The sequence below is a fragment of the Falco cherrug genome, chromosome 1 (assembly GCF_023634085.1).
Source record: "Falco cherrug isolate bFalChe1 chromosome 1, bFalChe1.pri, whole genome shotgun sequence".
NCBI classification, from domain to species: Eukaryota; Metazoa; Chordata; class Aves; order Falconiformes; family Falconidae; genus Falco; species Falco cherrug.
Genome location: NC_073697.1, coordinates 12,350,687 through 12,374,221, shown reverse-complemented (window position 1 = coordinate 12,374,221; position 23,535 = coordinate 12,350,687). Strand labels below are relative to the sequence as shown.

Below are 23,535 nucleotides of genomic sequence, written 5' to 3'. Positions count from 1 at the left end.
CAGTGTAATGTTTGTTGTGACTCCAGGATTATCTATCCACTTTGCCTCCAGCTTATGTTAAAGTAGGGTATTTCACCAACTTCAGTCAAATTTGCTAATTTTAAAGGCTAACATAAAAAGGACTTTGAATCAGCTATTTTACCTTGCCAATTTTTAGAAGGTTATTTCTTGGGTATTAATTCAGTACATAGTTGTTTCTAAAAATCAGAAGATAGATACACTGTAATAACAGTAGTCGGTTATTTGAAATTAGTAACTCTTTAATTGCTGATTTATGCGCTTTAATTGCAGTTCTCTTTGTAGTGTGGGTTGGCTTTCTGGCCAGACAGTCTCTCTATGACTTTAGGGACTGGCTCAGAAGTGTTCAAGCACTGTCACCCTGCTGATATAGGGAAATGAAGTAAAACTCTGACAGAACCTAAAACCACAAGGGCTATACATTTTAAGGCCAGCTGACGTTGAACTACGGGTGGTTTTTTTTACTTCATTCAAAGGGTGTGAATTTCAAAATGGCAGTGGACACGCAAAATCCAGCAAAGACTGACAAAAGTAGACGGGAATAGAATTTAGGGCAGGGGATTAAATCCACAGAAATATATAAGTTGCATGTCCATTATGGCTGAGCTAGTGCCTGCTTAAAACTCTGTTCACCTTCCACTGGTAGCAGAGTTTGTAGTTGCCTATAGATTTATAATGCTTTTAGTCATACATAGTCCGCAGCCAATGTTATGCTTCCTCCTTGTGCAACCCAGAACAGAAAGTCAGATCACATACAAAAGAAGGCTGAGTTTATTTATGATTGTGGAAACACAGTCGTACCTCAGATGCACAGAGTTTTATGATGTGTATAAGCCCCAATATATAAATAGATGACAGGATCAACGAAGAGATTTCTCCAGTTATGTCAGGACATTTTGACAGTTTGTCTGTGGCTGATTTCTCAGCTTGCTTCTGATGAATGTAATTTGATTCTGCATTTCTTTCACTTGCATGTATTTCATATGTGCTTTGCTTATTTCTGCTGTTGTAAACACATGCATTTTCTGCAGCTGTCCAAAGCTCTCTCCAAAGCAAGAACAGAAGCCCTGAGCAGCAAAATGTAACATGAAGTCAAATGTACTGGTGGTATCTTACCAGACCTAGGTCTTTCCCATTTGGCAACAGGGGTATTTTATTGCTGCACTGTAGTTTGTGTGTGTGCCCTACAGGGAAAACAAGTTTCTGTAACTGTAGTTTACAGCACTGGAAACTGAGGCATCGGGTAGGGACAGGACTTGCTATTCCACATAGCAGCTGTCTGTCAGAGCTGAGCATCTGCATGGCCCCAGGATTTAAGGCAAATTAGTGGTCCTGCCTTTTGCTGACCTGGCAGACATTGCCAAAGAGGCCGGCTCTTCTTTCTGTAGGGAAGCGCCTGTTGACCAGCAGCAAAGGCAAATCCCAGGAGGGTGACAGAACTGCTGTCACAAGAAAGCAGATGATTGGGGTAGTGAGACCAAAAGCATTTTAAGCTTGAAACCAGACTGATCAAATAAGCTCTTTTAATGGAGTTACACCGTCAAAGCTGCTCAGTTTTTGTCTCCGAAAGAGCTGAAAAAACTTTGCAAAGGGCAGTGTTCAGTTTATGCTGGGGTGCAACTTCTTACAGGCCAGTCACAAGTGGCAGTGCAGCATCTTTTATTTTTAGACACTTCCTAGAAGACACTTCTTCTGAAGAACAGGGAGGCTCCTCTGGCTGGAAGGGAAAACATATCTGAACTCTCATATATTTCACTGGAAACGTTTATAGGGTAAATCAAGACTATTAGAATGTATGAGGCTGGCTCACGTATCAAAAGCAGTTTAGCTACAACAACAACAGGAGTGAGCTCTGCAGTTTATTAATTTACTCTGCTTTTCAACAGTATATTACCAAGAACACGGGCCTGTGTGGCACTGGGTTATACTCGTGCTTTAAATTTATCAGAACTATGAAACAGGTGAAAGAGGAGGAAAATACATTTATTCCTTCAAATGTTCCTATTTCTACCTCCTGAATATCAGTTGTAACCTATGCCTGCTGTTGGTTCATACATACTTTGTATGGGGCCTCAGAGGAAGGATGAACAGTCCATTTTATCCAGTTCATTTTAAAGTCTGGTTATTCAGAGTCCCCTGCTTTGTGGTAGTGTTACCAAATGGTAAAACAGATCCTCGTTTTCCCTCCCTGTCCTCTGGACACCAGTGGCAAAAGATCAGGCTGTTTTTGGTGGTGGTGGCAGAGCAGATTTAAAAGGATTAGAGTAGCAGCCAGAGGTTTGGGTTCTTCCCTCATCTGCACCTTCTGAAGCCTTATGTCACCTCCATCAATAGTGGATATAAGTCAGGAAAGAATTGTTTCATGGTGTTCTCATCTGGGTGTACAAAAGATAGGCGTGCTTTAACTCCCATCAGTGTGAATGTGAGTTGCTGTACGCACATGAATTCCCACATGCCTGCATGTCCACAGGATTCCTTGGTTTTCCTTCTGACCTTTGGTTATCATTACACTTTTTTTACTTTGGAAATTGCAAGAATGTATCTGGGATGCAATTCTGGACTGCGATACAGAATAATGTATTTTTGCATATGTATATAAAACATAAACTGTGCCAGTCTTGCATAACATCCCATTGTAATCATAGCAGGCTTTCAAAATAGCAGCAACAAGAGGAGCCTGGATCATTTTAAGAAGTACCTTCACGTAATTAAGGTGTGGGGTTGTTTTTTGTTAAAACGGTGCTTTTCTGTTAAAAAACGTGGTGGTTTTCTTAAAAGACCTTCACCAGTTCTTGGCTCTGAGGAACTCAGAAGTGCAATGGATTGGGAGAGATTATCGGAAGCCGTTCAGGAAAATGGTGCACACGCAAGCACATCTGCACTGCCATGTGAAAAACCTGTGTGTATACGGGGATCACGGAATACCTGGGGCATACAGCTGGGTAGAGGCCTAATATTCCTCACCTCCCATGTCTCAGACCTCCTGCTCCTAACCTGAACATTTCTTGGAACAAGCAGAAAGAGGTACAGCCCAACAGAAGAAGGGGATTCTGCAAACCTTGCCTCTCCCATTCAGCAGAAGAGGAGAAGCAAATGTGGTATACAAAGCTATTTCTCATTCCTCCCCTTGTGAAGAACACTTGCCTTGTGAGAGAGATAACATGTGCTGCAAAAGGTACCAGCCTGGAGATGGGATGTGGTGGGCCCTGCAGTCACGCAATGTCTGAGGAGAGAATTAGGCAAAGTCACATTTCTTTTGTCCGGACATGTGATTACGCCTGAAGGTTAGAAGGAACCCTCCCAGAATCTTCACCCTATGGAAATCAGTGTGGCTTACACTCCACGCCTCCCTCACAGGCTAAAGCTGCTGTGGGCCAACATGATCATCTTGCCTGACTGCCTGTGTAATACAAATTGGCAGCATTTCATCCATGAATAACAGCTCATTAATATGTGATGGGAGCTGGGAGGCAGCAGTGCTTCCAAACGTTAGCATACTTTCTGCATCGCGCAGTCCCGCTGGCTCTGCGTACCGTATCTCCGGTTTGCAGCAGGTAGTCTTGGGAGAACCGAGGGCTGGTCTGCAAGATGCAGATCCTGCACGACTTATGTCTGGATCAAAAGGAGGTTTAAAGATTTTCCTGCTGCTATTGACCAACTGGAAGCAGATCCCCAGGCCGGCGTGACTGCTCTGATATCTGGAATGCAGGGGATTAACAGAGATTCAGCAAGAGATTTGAAGACATGTTGGTTGTACATCTCTAGTTTCCCCTCACAACACCTAGTAGATTTGTGACAACGTAGCACTTGCTATTTTTCAATTTGCTAACCTTGGACAAAGGGCTATTTTAATTAGTGAACCACTTCAGCTTGAGGGAGTCTTTTCATCCATACAGAAGGAAGTTTAATTTCATCTTTGTGGAAATCAGCCATGCTTGGGAAGTAGGAGGTAAATTGTGCTCATGTTCAGCCGTATGCGATGCCTTTAGGCGATAAGGCAGATCTCAGCATTCGCTCAGGTAGCTGGTGCGCCAGGCCCTCCAGCCTGGCCGGCCCTTCAGTGCAGCTGGCATTAGAGAGTCACAACTGTGCGCCGTTATTTGTTGCCGGCATCTTCAACTTTTGAGAGACGCTGTTGGTAAAAGTTGGCTCTCGGCGTCAGAGTGATGCTTGCTTGACCCCAGCTACCAGGGAAATGTAGCAGTCCCAGTCATTGTCACAACTGAAAAACTGACGGTTTTCCAAGGTGCCTGCTGTAATTACGCATTCAGCTGCTCCCCAGTTTCTATCGGGTGGGATGGCCAGTTCCCTGAGATTCGCTTGAAAGTCTTGTGTGACTTAGCCATGCTAACAGAGGAGGTTAATGGCAGAGACAGGAACCAGAGCAGGTACCTGGCTGCTGCCCTTGAGCTTTGAATTCCAGACTCTGCATCCTCCTCCCATCCGGCAGGTCGCAGAGCATGCAGGGACCCAGAAGAATAACGTAAAGAGCTGATGTTGTGGGTTTACACACATTTTTACAGTTACACGGGCATTTTTTGAAAAGAAAAAAAAAACCCTGGAGAGTATCTTCCTTCTACTCCACGCTGCTCCATCTCTCTGCAACCAGGGCAGCCCCAGTCAGGTCCAGCCCTTCCATGCTGGAGCGGGGTTTGGTCCAAGTGCTGTTGGATCAGCCACACTCCCAGGTCGGCTGCTTCTTCCTGGCTTGGCTTCTGTCTGCCCCCCTAGCTCCTTTCTGTACCCCTTCATGGTGCAATTGCCATTTCTTCCTTTGGCCTCTGCAGCCTCTCCTTGCCAATTAGAGGCTCTGCTCTCATCCCCTCTCCTGCTCGCTCGCTCTGCCCGTGTCCACTCTCCCGTGATGGATGCTGGCTTAGCTTTCGGAGTGGTTGTACATTAAAGCCAGAAGGCCTGGGAAGCTTTGTCTGCTCCTGGGCAGGGGAGGGGGTCCCCCCGGCCGGGGTCTCGTGTTGCTTGGCAACATATTTCTCTTTCCTCCAGCAGTCATTTCCCCTTGCAGCGCCTGCTGATGCACACACAACAAATGACAGCAATATTACAGCAGCAGTTGCTCCTGTCGCTGTTTACTTGTTATTTATGGTTATTGCTGTGAGAGGATTTGTAAACGTTTCTTCACATCCTTGGTCAAAACAGTTTTCTTACATGCCTTTGTGGCACGCCTGCATAATTAATGAATGGTCATTGCATTTCAGTGCATGTGACATACAGTCTTATTGGCATGGGTTTTTAAGTGGTTGCTGGTTCTGGACATTTCTATTTCTCAGCCCCAAATTGAGACATCCCAGGTTTTATACTGAAAAGTGCAAAAATCCGGTGTAAGAGAGTCCAGCTTAACTGCCTCAAATTTTGGCTCTCGTTTTTAGGTACGTGTACATTTAACAAATTCTGCTCTGAACCCCTGTCAGTCCCTTTCAAAAGGACATCGAGGCTAACCTTAAGATTCCAAAATGAAACCATTTCCATGAACAGAGATAAAGCAGCCAGGGTTCTCCCTGATGTCTGAGTCTCCACCTTATCTCTTTGCCCTTCCCTCCTCCACACCAGCCACTTCCAGCTTAGCCTTTCCGGTTTGCGTTTGTGGATGTGCCAGAGGAGAAATATAGCTTCACTTATCTGTTTTCTTTAAAACAGCACAGCAAGAAAGCCAGACCACGTGCGTTTTCTGATCTTACAATGAAAATCCTGCTGAGGCCTTTCCTTGACAGGCTGCTGTCACTCAGGACAGATCTGGAAAGCTTTGCTCCTGCTGCTGGCTAGTTATGCGCTGACAGATCTTCCGCTGGGCCTTGATTCAGCTCTAGGTAGGTTTTGTTCCGTGTGTTAGCCCAGCCCGGCTCCCTAGGTTGTGACAAGGCAGGGAAGGGAGAACTTTTGCTTTACACGGCAGGGGTGCCGTGCAGTGATGGATGCATCTGTACATCTGCCATTGCCCTCTGCTGGGGTGCGCCAGAACTACTGCCAGAAGAGCTGCCCTCCGCCACCTCAGCCCCAGGAACCCTGTTTTCATTTCCTGAGCAGAAGCCTCTCCTTCACTTTAAGAAATTACCCCTTTGGGAAGGAAGGCTGCCTGGGTGTCGCTGGCAAGCAAAGGCGGCAGGTGGTTTTGTTCAGCAGGTGACTGTCAGCGCCAGGAGCAGCAGGGTGGCTAAGCCAGGACAGCAGTGCCCGCCTCACCCGGGCCCAGATGTGGAGGAGGAGGAGAAAAGCCATCTCCAACGTAGAGCAGAGTTTAAAAAGATGGGCCTGTAAACTTCTTTTCTGATTCTGCTTTTCGTCTGACTCACCTACTGAGCTGACTTCACAGCGGTATGCGTACATACGGGGCTGGCTTGCTATTTTGCCCCTGTATTATCCAGATTGTATGTTTAGTTGTTGTTCGTGTGTTTGTGACCTGTTGGAGTTGGAGGCAGAGATGGTTTCTGAGCACAGCCCTAAGGCGTATTGCCTGCCCTCCAGCCGCTCGCCTATTCCATCTGAGTGGGGACAAATGCAAGTCCCGGTCTAAAAGTGGAGACTCTGAATCCACTTGAAAACCCAGCTTTCCCACAGCAGGCATTATTAAGGACGGCCTTTTTGAAAGGGCTTTTTACGATGGAGACCTTTGAAAGGCTTTGAAATTAAGACCTTTATAGAAGTGAAGGCCCAGTGCTAGGGCCCCACAGCAGAGAGGTATGCCCGTGAGGAGGGGGCAGCTTGCGTCTCTATGGGATGGCACCAGAAGAGAAGGAAGAGCAGATGATAGCCCGGCTGTTTTTCGGAGAAAGGGTACAAGCCCCAAATGAGGCTCACTTAGCCTAGGCAGGCTGCTTGCTTAGGAGGGAGTTCCCTGAAATCAAACCAGGACAGAGGCGGTCTGCAGCAATGACCCACTGTCTGCCATTTTTTCCTTGAATCTACAGCGACTGGGAGAACAGTATCCTGTTTACGGTTTCTAGTTTGTTTCTTTTACTCTGCACCCCTGCTAAGCACAGACTGCCCCATAGCCAAACCGGCAGAGCTGAGAGAGCTTCCCAGCTCCACCTGCTCAGCAGCGGCTTTGCCCCCCAGGGGGGTGCGATAGCTCACAGATCTGGAGTCTGGTGAAACTCTGCAAAGTCATTTGGAGAGTGCTTTGAAATTCTTGAACGAGCACAGACCAGTCGGGGGTAGTTTTCAGCCTCCTTCAGCTTGAAAAGCCCTCTGCGTTTTCTGGTGGAAGCAGCGGTGGAGAAGGAGTGCCAGCTCAAAGCGTAGCCTGGCAATGCTCATTGGAGGCTCGCAGGAGTTAAACCGAGTAACATGGGAGCGCAATTAACGTGTGCTTTCATCGGTCACCTTACCCTGGTCACTGTCTGGATCAGCTAACATCCTTGTGCTGACTGAATTGCCTTTCTCAACTCAGTGAGAGATGATATTGCAGAGTACAGAAAACTGCTGATAAATTAGCAGCATTGGAGAGTAAAAGACATTCCAATTCCAGAATGGCCTTATTACTCTTCGAACAACCCGAATGTTTCTTGATATAGTTCATTTAGCCAGCTCTGAAACAGGGGATGTAGAAATAGGTGGCATTGACTTGGGACGTTTATTTTTAGGTAATGCTTTTTGTTCCCTTTCTCAGCATAAGAACTACTTTCATCTTCTTCAGAGGCAGTTATAAATATCTTCCGTTGAGATCCGGGGCCTCTGACATGAGTGTGTAGCACTTCTCCCTGCTGCGCATGGCAGTCGTATTTCCTTCCATTCCACAGCACTCTTGCACCCCTCTGACAGAAAACGCCCCCCTCAGCTCCTAAAATCCATTAGTTATTTTCCTGAGGAGGAAGGGGATGCTTGTGGGAAACTGCACGTTATGTGTTGTATTGATACGAAATATAATATGTCCCATTTCTGTCTATTCCTAATTAGTGTTAGACACTTCTTGGATTTCAGCAGGCTGGTTCTTCTTTGTGTAATCAATAGCGTGTGCAAGCTGCTTCCATCCTTGCTCTCCTTTGCTTACTGGTGCCTCAAGCAACGCAGTCCTTACCCAGGCACTTGACACAGGCACTGTGACAACTTCAGAGTGACAACACTTTATTTGTAAACGTGTTATAGAAAGGACCAAGCATGAAAGAATTGAAAGTCTGTTGATGGCAAATTTACTTCTTGCTCTCAAAATCTGTCACAAAGCCTGGACAGACTTGTAACCCCCTCTCCTGTTTGATCACGTTCTTCTCTACCATCCTGGCTGCCTCACTTGCCAGAAAAATGGTATCTCCTGTGAGGGCTAGTGGGAGCTACATGCAAGTGCTTCATACATTAGCTGTTATTTCTGACCAGGAACAGCTCAAGCGGTCAAGCCTCACAGTGTGACTTGTCTCACAAGACTGGTTTACTGCTTCTGCAAATTATTGAAGTGCCTACAAGGCAAAAGCAGTGCACAGAGGTTTTCCTTGCTGCTTGCAAGGAAATGTTGGAATTTCCCTCACCTGCATCTCAAAATAAGAAGGGAGCAAAGAGACGAGAGGCTGTGGGTCCTTTGCTGAAGCTGCAGAAAAGCATCAGCTCACAGAAGTTGGTGCAGATCTGTTTTGTAAGCACTGAGGAGTTACGGGAAGCAGGCAGCGTTGCACTAGAGGGGGACCAAAAGGGAAGTTTTGATCTGTTTTCTCTGACTGGTACTGTTGCTTTAGGAAGCCTTGCTCGAGTGATCTAAAAGAAAAATGACTGGAGAAAGTAAATAAAGCAATAAATAAAATGGTAGGGGAATGCCTACCTGCCAAAATCTGGAGTTGCAGGTAGAGAAGTAGCATTTCAACTATCTTAACTTTCAAGTGCATCAACATATAAATTGTGCTTTAGTTTCCCTGGTGGATAGAGCTATGTGCACATTACCATACGTGGGCATGACTGTATAAGCAGCGTTCTCTTCTAAAATACCCATAGCCTAAAATAAGCACAGCACAACCATGGGCAGAGAATATTGGAATGTACTTCAAGTTGTATTGTTTCAGTATCATTCACAACTTATGCTAGTTCTAAAGTAAAGAAAAGCATTTTAGGTCATTTTGGAAATGTATCTCTTTTTAATTTCTTATGGGCACTACTGTGGTTCTATTTCTTTATCAAAATTTCATTTCGGGCATTTGCTAACTTAGTATTATTTTAAGATTCTGGTTCTGTTTTTACTTATCTCTTTAAATCCCACATTTCCCCAAAGGGGAACAGAAGGAGGTCAACTCTTTAACTGGCAAAAAAGGTGAATATTCCAACCAGCTTTCTATTTTGAAATTTAAAAACTACTTCTACCTGGATAAGAAATTCAATTTAACATAGTTTAAAATGCAAAAATTAAGTTTCAAAATAAATTAAAATTCAGAATTTCTTGTAATAGTTCTCCTGCTAAAAGCACACTAATGCATGTTTAGACCAGTGCAAAAAACAAGTGTCCCAACAGATGTATTGCTTTGTTTAGTCCCTGCTTTTTGTAATTTTGAGTCTGTTCTACTGATTATATAAAAAGTGTAAGGATGTGGTGTTGGTGAGAAAATATGTCTTTCCAGATGATAAACTTTGAGAAGAATAAGGCAAGTTATACAGGCTAAAGAACGGGATGCATTTTGTTTTGAGGCATGTCCCAGTATCAACACAAGTCATGAATTCATGTCAGATCCCCATTATTTTAAACTTCATGGACAACTTGGAAGCATTCTCTATAAGGGCTTTAAGATAGTTTCTTGTCCTTCCCATAGTCCAAATCAATGTCAATGTGACAACTCTGAGTATTCATTTTCTGGAGACCACCTGGCTTTTAAAGAGAAATGAACAAGTTAGCATTGTTGGCAGTGTATATATGCTACCTCTTGAATATGTGATGTGCTGGAAAGGCCCATACATTGATTATTGTATTTTGTAGAGTTAGCAAGGCTTTAAATCTAAAACAGCCAATAAATTAATACACCCTGTTGCTTTCCCTCTCTCACTTGACTGTTGCAGTTGCCCAGCATATTGCAAGAAAGAAGTGAAGCGAAAACTGGAGCGAAAAAAAACCCCATGTCTAAAGGAAAAACAAGGTAATAGAATATGATCCAAATTAAACAATTGCCTGATATAACCTGGAACATTATTACTATTAGGGTGTTGAGCTGACCCTGCTTTGCCTGCCTTAGACTTAAAGGCCTTTGACTCTTACCCAGCAGTATTCACTCTCTAATTGAAGTCAATGATCTCATAGCCTTGGGGATCTGACATGGGACATAAATTTGCCACAGTCATAGTTTATCAATGAGCATTGCTATTTTATGGTGATAAGAGACCAGGGCCACTTGGCCAGCTCCCTCCCATTTAAAAGCAAAGTGTTCATAACGCATAGAAAGCCTCGTTGTTTGATGCTGATGGATGGTATCTCTTTCTGATAACTGAAATATATTTGCCATTTTGGCACCAGACAAAGTAAGTACTTTTGATACTGTTTCCAGGCTCAGATTGGTTTTATTCCTTTGCTAATCTGAAGAGGTACCCTTCAGTCAAGTGGGGTGGTCTAGAAAAATCCTCTCCTGCTGTAAACGTCTGAATCTGTGTTTAACATGGAAATTAATTTCATGAATCAAACTAGGAATTAGAAGAAAACTGCTGCAGCCTAGAAAAGCCTCGTAGTCTCCATGTCTGCTGTAGGTGTGTTACAAGACAGCTGGCCTGGGCTGGGGAGCTATGGACTGACTGTGCAAATTTGCCCTGCTGCCCCTTGCTCAGCTCCTTCCAGGAGGAAGCTCACTGGGCACTTTGCCTCTCCTGCATTCTGTCTTCTGAAGTAACCTGCTGCACCATACCTGGGGACCCAAGAAGCTGAATGCCAAATATCGGCATTTTTTCGTTGGTAAGTGGTTGGTACCTCAAGAGCTATCCCAACACACTTGTGACTTGGGTGCACAGCAATCGCTGAAGCACCATTTAGTCACGTTCCAGATTTGTGCCCAAGCTTGTCCTCAGATGTGTGTGTAGCTGCAGGTGGACAAGCAAGGACATGCCCCTTTGCCTGGAGCTCTGCGGGGGGCAGACCCAGGGCCCTGTTCCCCGTTTGCTTGTGCCAGAACTGCTCATTTTGTTCCAACAAGAGGGAGGTCTCAGGTCCACTGGCTTCATTAATATTTGCTGGTTTAACTGAATTGATAGAGCCCCTGCTTTCTAAAAATCAACTTGTCCTCCAATGCCCTCTGGTGACGGGAACTAATTAGATGCCACTGCTGTTATTGAATCCAGTTGCAAAACACTAATGTTATTTCATTCCTATCAAATATTGTAGGCAAATACTCAGATTTAGCACAAACTCAAGTCTGCGTTCACTAGTTTGAATACAAACTTCTCTCTGTAATTGCTGTGGCACTTCCTAGGAGTGGAAAAATAAGCATTTTCTAGGGACAGCATAGCTTAGGGAATCTCCAAAGCTTATTAGGTTGATCCTTTAAATCCTTTAGTGCTGATCCTTGCTGCAGAGAAGTACACCTGTGTGTGTGTGTGTCTGCATGGCTGCAGGAATGCCTTGTGTCACCTTCCATGCTTAATCTCTCAGGATGGAAAAGCCGTGTCCCCAAATGGCTTTTAGGAAAACATGTTGCTGAAATAATCACAACCACTTGCATATATGCTGGTGCGCAACTTCTGTCCTCTGCCTGCCAGGGCTCATGTCAGCGAAGGCACAAACAGCCAGGAAGTGAAGGGTCTGCCTAATAAATGTGTAAACACTTTTCAAAACTAGACTTGATAGAAACGGCAACTCGTGACAGTTTATCCACTGGCTCTTTTCTGTTAGGTCTGGCTTTACTGTCGGACCTTTGTGATAATAGGGAAGCAGGTAATAATACTGAAGTACATGGTGACTGGTTGGTGAATGATAAATAACATTTTTAGATTAGAAAGGCAAAAATACTGAAATAACCTCCATAATAAAGCAGGTCACATTTCCATCTTATGAGCCTAGGGAACTTCTGAGTGTCTCAGGTTTTTTAATTGTTTCTCTTACTATTTGCAATCGCTGTTCCTAAAAAAAAAAAAAAAAAAAAACCCAAACAAAAACCCAACCCATAGAAATAACATTTTTTAAGAACAAAATGCTCCACGACTTTGCTGCCACAGTGTGCTGCCATAGACTAAGTGCTTACAGCTTAGTTATTAGCTTGTGATAAAGAGAGTTTGTAATTGGAGCTGCCAGCAGAGCCTTGATTACTGAGGGGGATGTAGGCCCAAGTATAATTTGATAAGCTACTTGGGCTTGCAGATCTGCAGCCATTAGTAACTGCTTCCAGCAGCACCGAACATCCGTGCGTTACACCTACAGCTGCTCCGCGCCTGTAGCCAGGGCGGGTTGCTTCTCGCTCCTGCCCTTTCCTCTGCAGCAAACCAGCTCTGAATGCATGTAGGATTGCAAAAGCATGCCAAGAGCTGTGCTCCAGCCCTGGCTCTGTGGGACACTGGGGGAGAGACAGCAGTGAGTATGTGAATGTGTGGTAGCTGCTGCCTTTCAGCACCCTAACAGGGAGATCAGGTGCTTCAGAAGTTACACCAGCCTTCCTGGTTTATGTTAGCAGAAGGTCCTGTCCAAGATGGGTACATCAAAGAACATTTGTCCTTGGGTATATCAGGGCACTGCTCAAAGGAAGGATGGCCAGAACAAGCTAGCATGTGCATTAATTTATCCCTTCTGCATGGTCAGGACTTGCAATTCTCCCACATTTCTGCAGTGGCCTTTCTAATGGTACATGGGACTCTCATTTCCACCCCCCAGAACAGCTTCCTTCCCTGCCAACAGAGCCCTCTCCCTGCTCCAAGGGCTATTGAGCCTGTTGCTTTGCATTTCACACATGAAATGTGTGAAATTTTTCTGTAGCCATGCATCTGCCTAAGAAAACCACTGGGGCTTCAGAAATGAAGACAAGACCTAAGCATTTTATGAACTTTCCTGAGGGAAGAGATCCATCTTAAAATGGAGCTGGGCATAAGCAGGGAGTATGATATAAACCTGTGCAGATTACCTCACCCCTGTGCAATGGAAGTTAATCTTTTGGAAAAGATGGGTGCCTGTTCATTACAAGCAATTACCATTGGTCATAATCTTTCCAGGAAGTACATGGAGAATGACTCAGTTCATTCGATGAGCTATTGTGCCAGTTTTCCCTGAAGCACAGGCCGGCGCGATTACCAAGGCCAGCCCTAAGCTTTCTGAATGGCAGGGTATGTATCAGCGCAGCACGTGGCTTAGCTCGCACTAACAGGCAACTAATGGAACGGGACTGACCAAGACAGAAGAGGCAGCAGGTAAAAACTCAGCAGAAGTATGAATTCGCCAAGCGTGCATCTGCCCACCCCATCTTTCTACACTCTTTTGATAGGTCCGCAGCCAAAGAAGCTCCGAGCTACTAGCGATACTTCAGATTTATTTAAACTGAGGGTCTTAATGCTTTACAGAAATTAATTTAGCTTCTAAACAGGTATCCAGATGGGATCCCACATCTTTACATCTATGGTATGTGTAAGGTATGGAGAGAGAGAAAAAGAGAAGGAGAGTGGCTTTACAGTCAGTGAGAAGCATGTCAAGCTCAAGGCTTCAGTCAAGCTTGCAGAAGGATCAAGCACAGGTTTTTCAGAGCTACCTAGCAGTGGCTTACTCCTGCACAAGCAGAAGTCAATGACAATAAATAGACCTGAGCCAGGGCAAAATGTTACAGAAAGCGCTGCCTGAAATGACTTGTAGCAGGCTCCCTAGGGGGTCTGTCACACAGCCAAGAATAGATCCTTCATCAAAAGAGCATTTTGTCTGCCCCCAGGTCCAATGATATTGCCAACCTGGCATTTCAGAGGAGGAAAGAGATTCAACATCTACATTTTTAATTGAGAGTTAACCCAAATTTTGTGTTATTTGGAGCACTGTCTCTGTGCAGGTGGATGTGTGGATGTCCTTGCTAACAAGATAGAGGCACTCTGAACAGGGAGCTTATTTCAATGGCTTTACTTTGCGTGCCTCCCTGTGCAAACTGATCAGAATGCAGCCCTTCTCTCAGCACTAGGTGGGTGCATAAACGTTCACTGCTACACTGGCAGCGTACATTTGGAACTATCACTATTAAGAAAAAAAGTAGTAAGTGCTCTCAGCAATGTTTGAAAGCAAGTAGTGTGCACAGCAGTTCCACAGCAGTGGCTTTAATTTTCTGCCATTGCAAGGTGTAGCTGATCTACCATTAACTGTAGGTTTGCACAATTTCAGAACAGCCCTGAGAATTTCAAAAGAAGGCTTGTGTATATTGAAGGAAAAAACTGCCAAGGAAAATTCTGCCCAAGACTGGCTGGTGTGAAGTAGTAGGCTCAAGGTAGTTGCCTAAGTTGGAGCATAAGCAATAGGAGGGCGATAACAGTCCCCACTAACATATGATGCCAACTAAGTTGTGTGTTGTTGAGGCATGTTTTCAGAAAGAGCACGGAGAGTTTAAATTACTACAAAGCGCTATCCGACATGATTGGCATGCTGGTGATTAGAACAAACCCAGCTTTTCACGTGGGATCTCCGTACACAGCCGCAGCTGAGGACTGTATGGATTCATGACTGCATTTTGCCAACCCACTTATTACAGTACTTAGGTATACATTATATTTTCTTGCGCATTTTAACATAGATTTGTAGACCAAAGATTAAATAAAAACATACAGGTTCTTAGCGTTTTCTGGCAACACCATTCTAAACACTAGCCATGCCTCTAGAAACGTCTGGAAGAAATTATTTTTGTTTTATGGAGTCACTGTTTCAATGAATTGAAAGGATGTGATTAGAGAGTGAGTGCTGCACTGTACTGAACCTTGCCTTACTTTCTCTTTTGTTTGCAAGTCAGACTAGTTTCTGGAAAGAGTGGTCCTGTTGAAAAACAGTGAGAAGTGAGGGACTTACACAGAGATAGAAGATTAAAACTGCGCACCTGCGTTCTGTGAAACTTGGACAGAATTGAATAGTAGTGCAACTGGGTATACAACAATGAATTGTTAACTGTCTTTAAAAAGAAGAGGCTATAAAAACTTGATTTGCTGTAGCAATGGACATTTGGGGTGTTTCGTGCACACACTTATAGCATGCTACTTCTATCAATAGAAAATGCAAGTGCTAAGCATCCCCATCTGCTTCTCAACTGAGGCAGATTATCAAAAATCAGTGTGGTAGAAATAAGAGCTTTAAAGAGTAGTATCCAGATGCATTTGCACGTGTACATTAACCATGTCAGTTATTCATCTCATGTGACACCAGGTTGCCATTCTATTGCTTGCTGCATTATCCTATGATTCCGTACATACGACAGCTATGATTCCTTACATCTCGGAGCCCGAGGTCCCCCTCTGTGGCCATGCACATACACAGCACTTGTTTGTTTACTGTGGTCTTGCTGTGTGAACCAAACTGTCAACTGGGTCTCAAGAGGGCAAGCGCTATTTGATGAACGTGTTAACATGATGTAGTCAGGCAAGATTTTGTCCTGCCGCATCAGATCTTTAAAGAGTTTGCCTTTATACATTATATATGCATCCTCAGGAAGAAAAGGACTCTTTTTTTCCTCTCTCCTTTCCCCCGCTGCCCTCTTAAACACCTGTGCATCGCCTCATCTATTTTTACAACTGGTCCGTGCGGAGACAGGCCAAGGAAGAGCCCACCCACTGCACCTACAGACTTGCGGTCACTGCATCGCGAGAGAGAGCTTATCACAAAACAGCAGGCATTCAGGGCGAGAAGAGAGTTTGTCAGTGCTGTAAGCTGAAGACTCAACAGCTGGAGTCGCGTGTGCTGGCACCTTCAAAGGAACATCAGAGTCCCCATTCTCACTGGATGGTCCCAGAAGTGCATATGGTTCCCAGAGATGATGATTGGTACCAGTTACTGAATCATGTTTTAATGGAAAGCTACACATTAACACCACACATCCCACAGAGAGGACAGATGGCATGATCAGGAGCAGACAGGAACCCATCTTGCTGTTAACAAGTGTCAGAAAGTTTCTGATTAGAGCTTAGTCATGCTTTTAACAGTACACATTATTACACAGTCCAGCATTATTTGTGTGGATCAGCTTGGCTTCCTCTCAGGCTGACACAGATGTTTATGCAACTGAAATCAAAGCCTCCGAGTAGCATGGGGGGTCATAGCTTAGCAAAGTGATACAAAATCACACAGCTGTGCACAGCACACACATGAACAAGGGCTTTACAGTAAAGCATCTAATTCAGCACAGCTTCTACTGAAATGAGATACTTTTAGCAGACTTGTCATAGCTTTAAAACTCCTCACTCGGCTGAAAATTATTCCTCGCTTTCAGATGTGCAAATAAATATTGTTAAGGGCTTTAGAAACAAACAGCAAGATCTGAGAGTCCCTTTGACCTTTTGCCTTTGCTAGAGGATTCTTCCAAAGCTCCGGGATTCAGCTCTAGCAAACTGTACGCAGAACTGCGCTACAGCCCTGTCAGTAACTCAGGCTTTGGCTGAGCGACAAGGAGGTACTGTGCAGAAAAGGTACTGTCACTTGCAAAGCTGGAAGCTGGCAATAAAAACAGGTGCATGCCTTTCCCTTCTTCTTTTAGTCCTCTGCTTTAAAAATGGCTCATTTTTAAAAGATGAGTAGAATGAGGGGATAGGTATGTTGGCCTCTGAAAGATGTTTCACAGGAGTGTCTTTGGCATTGTAGCACCCTAAAAGGCCAGGTAAACAGCTACATCTCAGCAGCATGTATGCTGTCTTTGACATGCAGAAATGCTTGATACAATCAGTCATGCTTGTAGCACTGAAGGAGCATGAGCTGTAAGTTTGTATGTCTCAGATCACTGCTAAATAGCTGAGCATTGAGGAAAATAAGACAGCTTCAGCAGAAACGAGTTTTTTAGATTTTTGTGAGATTTCTTCTACCAGGAAGAAGGCTCCAGAGGGGGAAATGAAGTAAGAGTTCTGAGTGGCAGAGTGCTTTTCCATAACCATGTGTCAAAAACTTGTCTGCTGTAAGACCTCTAAGCCAAAGTTGTGGGATATGCATGGTTACTTCTTAAGTGCCAGACACTGACTTCGGTTGGTACCATATTTCCATACATTTAGTTCTCTGGTTGATTGTTTTTTTTTTATTTTAAGAATTCTCAGTGCACCCTTAAGGTAATAGAGGGCAAACTCATCCACTGATACGCTATCCCTATTTCTGCAGGCACCTGATACTGCACTCATTGATGTGCATGAGAACACAACCATCTTTCTAATCCCTAATCTCTCCAGACACAAGTGGGACTGGCAGTGGCCAGAAGGACTCCAGCCAGCTTTCACTGCTCTACTGTTCAGAGGCTTGTAAAGGCAAAGGCTATGAGACTGTTCAGGCTTGTAAACGACACCTCACTGGAAAACTGATGCAATGCTATTTTGAGAGAGAAAATACCAAATACCACCCCCCCTACTCAGTGGAATTACATGAGAAGCCACTATGTGGAGCCAGCCGCTAATTATTTGGCTGACGAAAAAAAGTGGATTCAAACAAGCTTGTTACAAAAAGTTCACGTGCATGTGCTCCCTCATTGCCTTTTGCTCTACCTCCCTCAAAAGTGTAGACATGGGGCAATTTGCTGCAATGTAAATCAGATGCACAAACCCACCAGTGAACTTAGTCAAGTGATGCTGTAGAGACAGAAAGACACATCCCTTCCGTGTCTTTGGGAGAGAACTCTCCACCAGGTTCCCTGTACTTCCATCTACCTTATTCCTTGTTTTGTTCCCATCTAGTCTAAACTCTTGTAGCCTGTGAAAGAGTACTACCAGTTTCCCAGACCAAACAAGAGAACAGAGTATAGCTTGAATGTCATTACTGACAACATGCTGTGGTTTGCGTACATCATCTGGCAGATGCAGAGCCTCTGCAGCCACTAGATTAGGATGGAATTTGATTTAGAAAACAGAATAGCTTCTAGATAATGAGTATATTCGAAAGGCTGGGAAATACGATAAACTCCTCCAATCTTGGGCATGAGAGGTAATTTCAAATGTTAGGCAAGGGGACCGTAAGAAATGTGCACACCAAGGAAACCTTATCTGTTACATAAGACTTCCTGTACTGATGAACCCTAATGAGAATTTGTGGACTAAAAGTTCAAATTCAGCTTTGCATTGGAAACTTCCCTCACTGTTTACTTCATTACTTAATGTGAACGCTTCTCTGTGTTTCCAGTACTGAGTTTAGAGGTTTTGTTACGGGCAGGCAAATGATTGGGATATAGCAAGATGCAGGCACTTTTTGCTGTAAAGAAACTCAAGGAGAAAAGAATCTCAAGAGTAACTCAGTTTTTTATAATAATGTGAGTTTTATCTGCCTTATTCCTCCACTATCTCTGAGGAAAGAGAGAAATGAAATACAGAAGAGAAAAATTCTGACACCCTCAGTAACCATCTCAGATGGATTTATTATTTAATGCATGCAGCAAGAAACCATAGAGAAAAGATGCACGTTTTTGGTACTAGGAACCATAGGCCATCTGCTGAGGAGTGTCACTTAAACACAGTAATGTCTTGTAGAGCACTCAATTGCAGAGGGAAGTCTTCTGTCCATACTGGTGAGCAGATAGGAAGAATGGCATTTGGCTCTGTACGTGGTATGAGGCAGAGTGTCTCTACCCTGCAGGATATTCCTCTCTATCATCCAAGCCTTAAGCATAGCTTGCACATGCTATGACATTATGATAAAAGAATTTGAGAACATATGTATTTCTTCCTGTAGCATCCATTCTCTGGATTTTTCCATCTCCAAAGCAATACAACCTATTGACAGGCAATCAATCACCCACAGAAATCCTTCAAGTTAGTGAGCTCAGGCTGCTCATACAATTCACACCTGCAAATGCCATTTACTGAACCTGGTAAGGTACTTAAAGTAGCCAGCAAGGCATGGGGGAGTCAAGAGTTGTAAATTATCCCCACAGAGTCTCAGATTTCGTGAATAAACAGCCCAACCTCCATTAACCTAGCTATGAAGAAGCATCTGGAAAATCAGGTATTCAGGATAGCGCTTTGTCTAGTCTCTCCTATCAAGTTAAACATTCCCAAGGAAATAATTCAATATTCATTCAGGATAAACAACTTGGACACAAACTTGTCTCTTCCATATCTAAGCACGTCTACAATATTGCCAGGCTGCTGAGCTAAGCTTCTACGGTTCCTTAGGCTCAGTGATTCTTTTCCCCCCTTGAAAGCACAAGGGAAGCCCTGGGAGTATACATTGAAAGAAATCCACCCACAAGTCCCCTGTAACGGGACGATGAGGCTGGACCCAGCAGCAGGCAGTACACGTGCTTTTTGCCGCCCAGCTTCTCAGTGAGCGTCCTGTGGGCAGATTCCACGGTTTGCAGTTTGAACCATTCAGTTTTCCCTATATCAGCAATGCCTGGCTTAAGCTAGACCAAAAAATAAAGTTTCCTACTTTCATCCCAGTAGGACCCCTGGGTCTCCCTGGGTTTGATCAGATACTTCCTGACCTATCCAGTCTCTGGGGTTTTAAAAGTGCTGGTTTTCTGGCATTATTTGGGGTAGCTCTGACCATCCCACTGCAGAAAGGCTGAAGAAAACTGTCCAGCCATTCCGTAAAACCCACCATCCCAAGGTGTTTGCACACAGACAGGGGCCTGACCATTCACTGCAGCCCTGAATTTGGGAACCTCCTACAAAAACTGTAGATAAATGGCTGCCTCTACATGTGCTGATGTTGCAGCTTCAGCAGATTCACAGTGCCGGAGCCCCACAGCAGATACCCAAGAAAGTATTGATCGCAGCTGCTTTGTCTCATCTGACAAAGGAGCAGTGATAACCAACTTCAGCAGCAAGAATGAGAGTGTTTTGAATGTAAATTGTATTAATAGATTATATTGCTGCTTTGCTATAGAGGTGCAAAAGTTTTCATATGTTAGAGGAGCCATTATGTGTTACAAATGTCTGAAGGAACGTTGTTCACAGTTCAGGAATCACCAAAGAACAACCCACTGTGCCTCAATTTAAGCCTTCAAGTACTGTCCTTCAGAAAATAGAGTATCCTGTAAACACGTAGCATTGCAGATTAAATAAGCAACAGCCTGGAGTGTTGAAAGGGTTATTTCTTATTTTAGCATTTCAAATGCTAGTTTTAGGAAGCGGTCATTTCCTTTCCTGTCTCAGTAAAGCTTGTCCTACTTAGAGAGGACAGAAACCATTTGCTACAAGGTGGCTGTACCTGAGCTCTGCTTAGGTTGCATGAGGCAAAAAGTGCAGCTAAGCAGGGCACACAGGCAAGCTGGGCGAGAGCTGGCAGGGCTCAGTACTGAGAGGAGGGAAAAGGACCAGAAGAAGAGAAAGAGGGGGAAAGCTGTAAGGAAGGGGCCAGAAGGCAGACCATAGGGGATGAACGGCAATTTTAAATCACCCAAACACACTTCCTTCCAAAATCTCCTCAGACAGACCAAATCTCTGGATTTGTCTTGCTTTCAGCAAGCAGCTCCATGGCCCTTTTGCACAGCAGTCACTCCTCCTCGTCCCACCATCTTCTCCCCATGGGCGACAAAGTCCTGGTGCTACCAGCCTCTACATTAATTCCGTGACCTTAGGAGCATAGCTAGGAGTCACCGTTGGTTTTATTAGGAGTCTTAGGAACTTGATTAAAAGAGACTGTTACTGCTTTTCCACACTGAAATGCAAAGGAAGTAAAGGAACAGAGATTGCATGTCCAACCTCATCCCCTTTTTCTGTATGTTTTGCCACTCTGTTTCCTTTGGTAATCACCAGCTTGTTTCCAACGGATCCTTGATGCACAGCCAGAGTAGTGCAGGGAGCAACAGGCTTTTTTTTCCTCCCAGAGGTTGGCATTAAATAATAGGTAAGGCAAGGGATTGCATAAACAATAATAAGATTAGATTGCTGGCTGCAGAGTTAACATTTAAGGAGAGCAAGGCAGCATCAGGTCCCTGCTTAGAAGAAAATAAAAGAGGCAACCATTTCCTAGCAGCTGGAAGAAACTTGCTTAAATGCTTAATGTTTTGAAGACATACTGTGAATCCCAACGTGTGTACTTGTCTGTTTGGACACTTAAGAAAGCTGAACACCAACTTAGAGGTGCCTCTGCAGTCTGCCAAAACAAGTGAAGAAGTAAATTGATGAGACCGCTAAACACTGCAGCCTACTAGGTGTTGGCTTGGGGTTGCTCCTGTGGTGGGCAGGTTGGCTGAACGAAACCATTCGTGGCTGACCACCGCCTGTTTTCTGCTCCACAAGGGAATAGCTCAGCAGCTGGCTGAGCTCTCATGCAGCAGCCTGGCTGTGGGTAATGGGTGCAAGTCAAGTTTTTTCTAGTTTGATGTTAATTTTTTCCCCACTTGCTAATATCCACCATGAAATACTAGAACAATGTGTTTACCACCATTTTATTTTGGCATTGCTATGCTGTTCCTACACTGTATTTGAAGTTAATGGAAATTATGTTTTGAACATGTGAAATGCCCTGTAATGCTAAGAACTCTTGGCAACAATCTGGTACTTGGCATTTACCAGACACTGTAACAGTTTCAGCCTGAGTCTCTTAGTTCTCCTACTGTAGAAACGATAACATGCCTAGTGCCATCACTGTGCTGCAAAAGTAAACTAATGTGTGAGGAAGCCGGGTACCACACAGGAGAGAAGAGCAGAAGCTCTCATAAGTGTTACCCTTGTATGCAGTGGAGGACAGTAAACAGAATAAGCAGGGCTTGAGGCTGTATGTGGAATGAACAGGACAAAAGGCAGCACTGTAATCACACACCGAGGCATGGGCACTCTGGAAAAAAAGAGTATGTGGTTATGCAGCTACAGGCAGGAGAAGAGCTTGTGCGAAGATCACAGCACGTAGCAGCTGGAGGGCTCCTTCTTATATTTGGAGAACTTATAACTTCAGCATTTTTCCTGTGTGATTTTGGGCAAAAGGCAGGGGAAGAGGGTGTGCTTTTAGTATGAATGCTGCTGTCCCACATCCTGATGAGCTTCTGCAGGTAAGTGCCCACCACACTACCGTTTAAAGGTCCTGTTGAGCTGCAATTATTCGTGTGTGTAGGTCACAGCAGAGCCCGTTGCCTTGCTTTCCGTTGTACTTCCTGAACACTTGCTCTCTCCTACTGAAAAGGGTGCCCTACCGTGTGCTTGAGCTCCAGCCTCGTAGCCTCATTTCCTTTCTGCTCACCAGATACGTTAATAGCTTAAGCACATCACCTTTGATAACTTCAATGCTACATGGACTGAACATCAATCTCTTCAGACACTCACAGTTAGCGACACAAACCAGATATGTTGTGTAGGGGTTCCTATTGTACACAATATTAGTGCACTTGAGCACACTAAACCTGCAGGTGTGAGGAAACCAATGACTATGCCTTGTTCTTGTGCCTCGGTTTCCCTTTTGGTGGGTTGAGATCAGAATTGGTTTAAATATATGGGCTTTAAACCACAAATCCTCTCTCCTGAACAGCAAAACACTGTCCTTTAGTTAAATTAACCACCTATGATACAGAAACAAGCCCTTCTGTTCTGCTCAAGCTTTCTGTACATCTCTCCATCACCCTCTCCAAAGCTCTTGAGATTAATATTTTATAAGTTTTCATGTCAACTAGGTCAAATAGTAACCTCATTATTCTCCTGTTTAAAGATTTCCAAACTCTCTCTTTCTGCAGACATATCTAATTATTTGGTTTCACCAAGCTATAGCTGTCCTTTTTTCCTGGTGTGATGTTGTCCCTGACTTCATGTCAGGCACTTGACAGCATGTGGCTGACTCGGCACAGACTCACCAAGTCCTCCAGGTAGGAAGGGACCCCAGGAGGTCTCTGCTCCCACCTGCTGCTCAGGGCAGGCTCAGCTCTGAGGTCAGATCAGGCTGCTCAGGGCTGTATCTAGTTGGTCTTTAATCACTCCCAAGGATGGGCACTGTACCACCTCTCAGGACAGCCTGCTACACTGCTTGGCTGTCCTCATGGGGAGCAAGTTTCTCCTTGTGTCACCCCTGAACCTCTCTTGTTTTCAGCAATGCCCGTTGCCTTACGTCTTCCCACTGCCGTGTGAAGAGCCCGTTTTCTCAGCGCTGCAGCTGCTGGAGGTGCCAGTGGGCTGCTGCAGGGTGCCCCCAGGCCGTTGCCTCTGCAGGCCTCACAAGCCCGGTTCCCTGGGCCTCCTCACCCAGCAGAGCACACACGCCAGCCCCGACTGTCTGGGTCACCTCCAGTAGGACATGGAGATACCTCCTGCGCTCCCCTGACAGCCTGGGAGACCTAGAAACACTCCGACTTTCCTTTAAGGTGATTCCCGCGCGTTGCGGTGTCCCTGCAGCGCGCCGAGGCCTGAGGGGACAGAGTACGCCGAGGCCTGAGGGGACAGAGCACCTTCCGCGCGTCCCCTGGGCAAGAGCCCACAGATCGCACCCGCCGCTTGGCCCCCCGCAAACCCGAGGCCCAGGTCCCCCGTGTGGCGGCAGTCGGACCCCTCAACGCACGGAGCCGC

General features: G+C 44.9%; 1 long non-coding RNA gene across 2 annotated transcripts; it reads left to right on the top strand.

Moving 5' to 3' along the window:
* The first annotated feature begins 780 nt into the window (after nt 1-780).
* Nucleotides 781-22,913, top strand: LOC129735228 (uncharacterized). Of its 2 annotated transcripts, none has more exons than XR_008730633.1 (3): nt 781-5,843; nt 10,000-10,076; nt 10,756-22,913. It is a non-coding gene; the product is annotated as an uncharacterized LOC129735228 (long non-coding RNA). The 2 variants fall into 2 exon arrangements; XR_008730634.1 differs by having other exon boundaries at nt 10,619-22,913.
* The last annotated feature ends 622 nt before the right edge of the window (nt 22,914-23,535 follow it).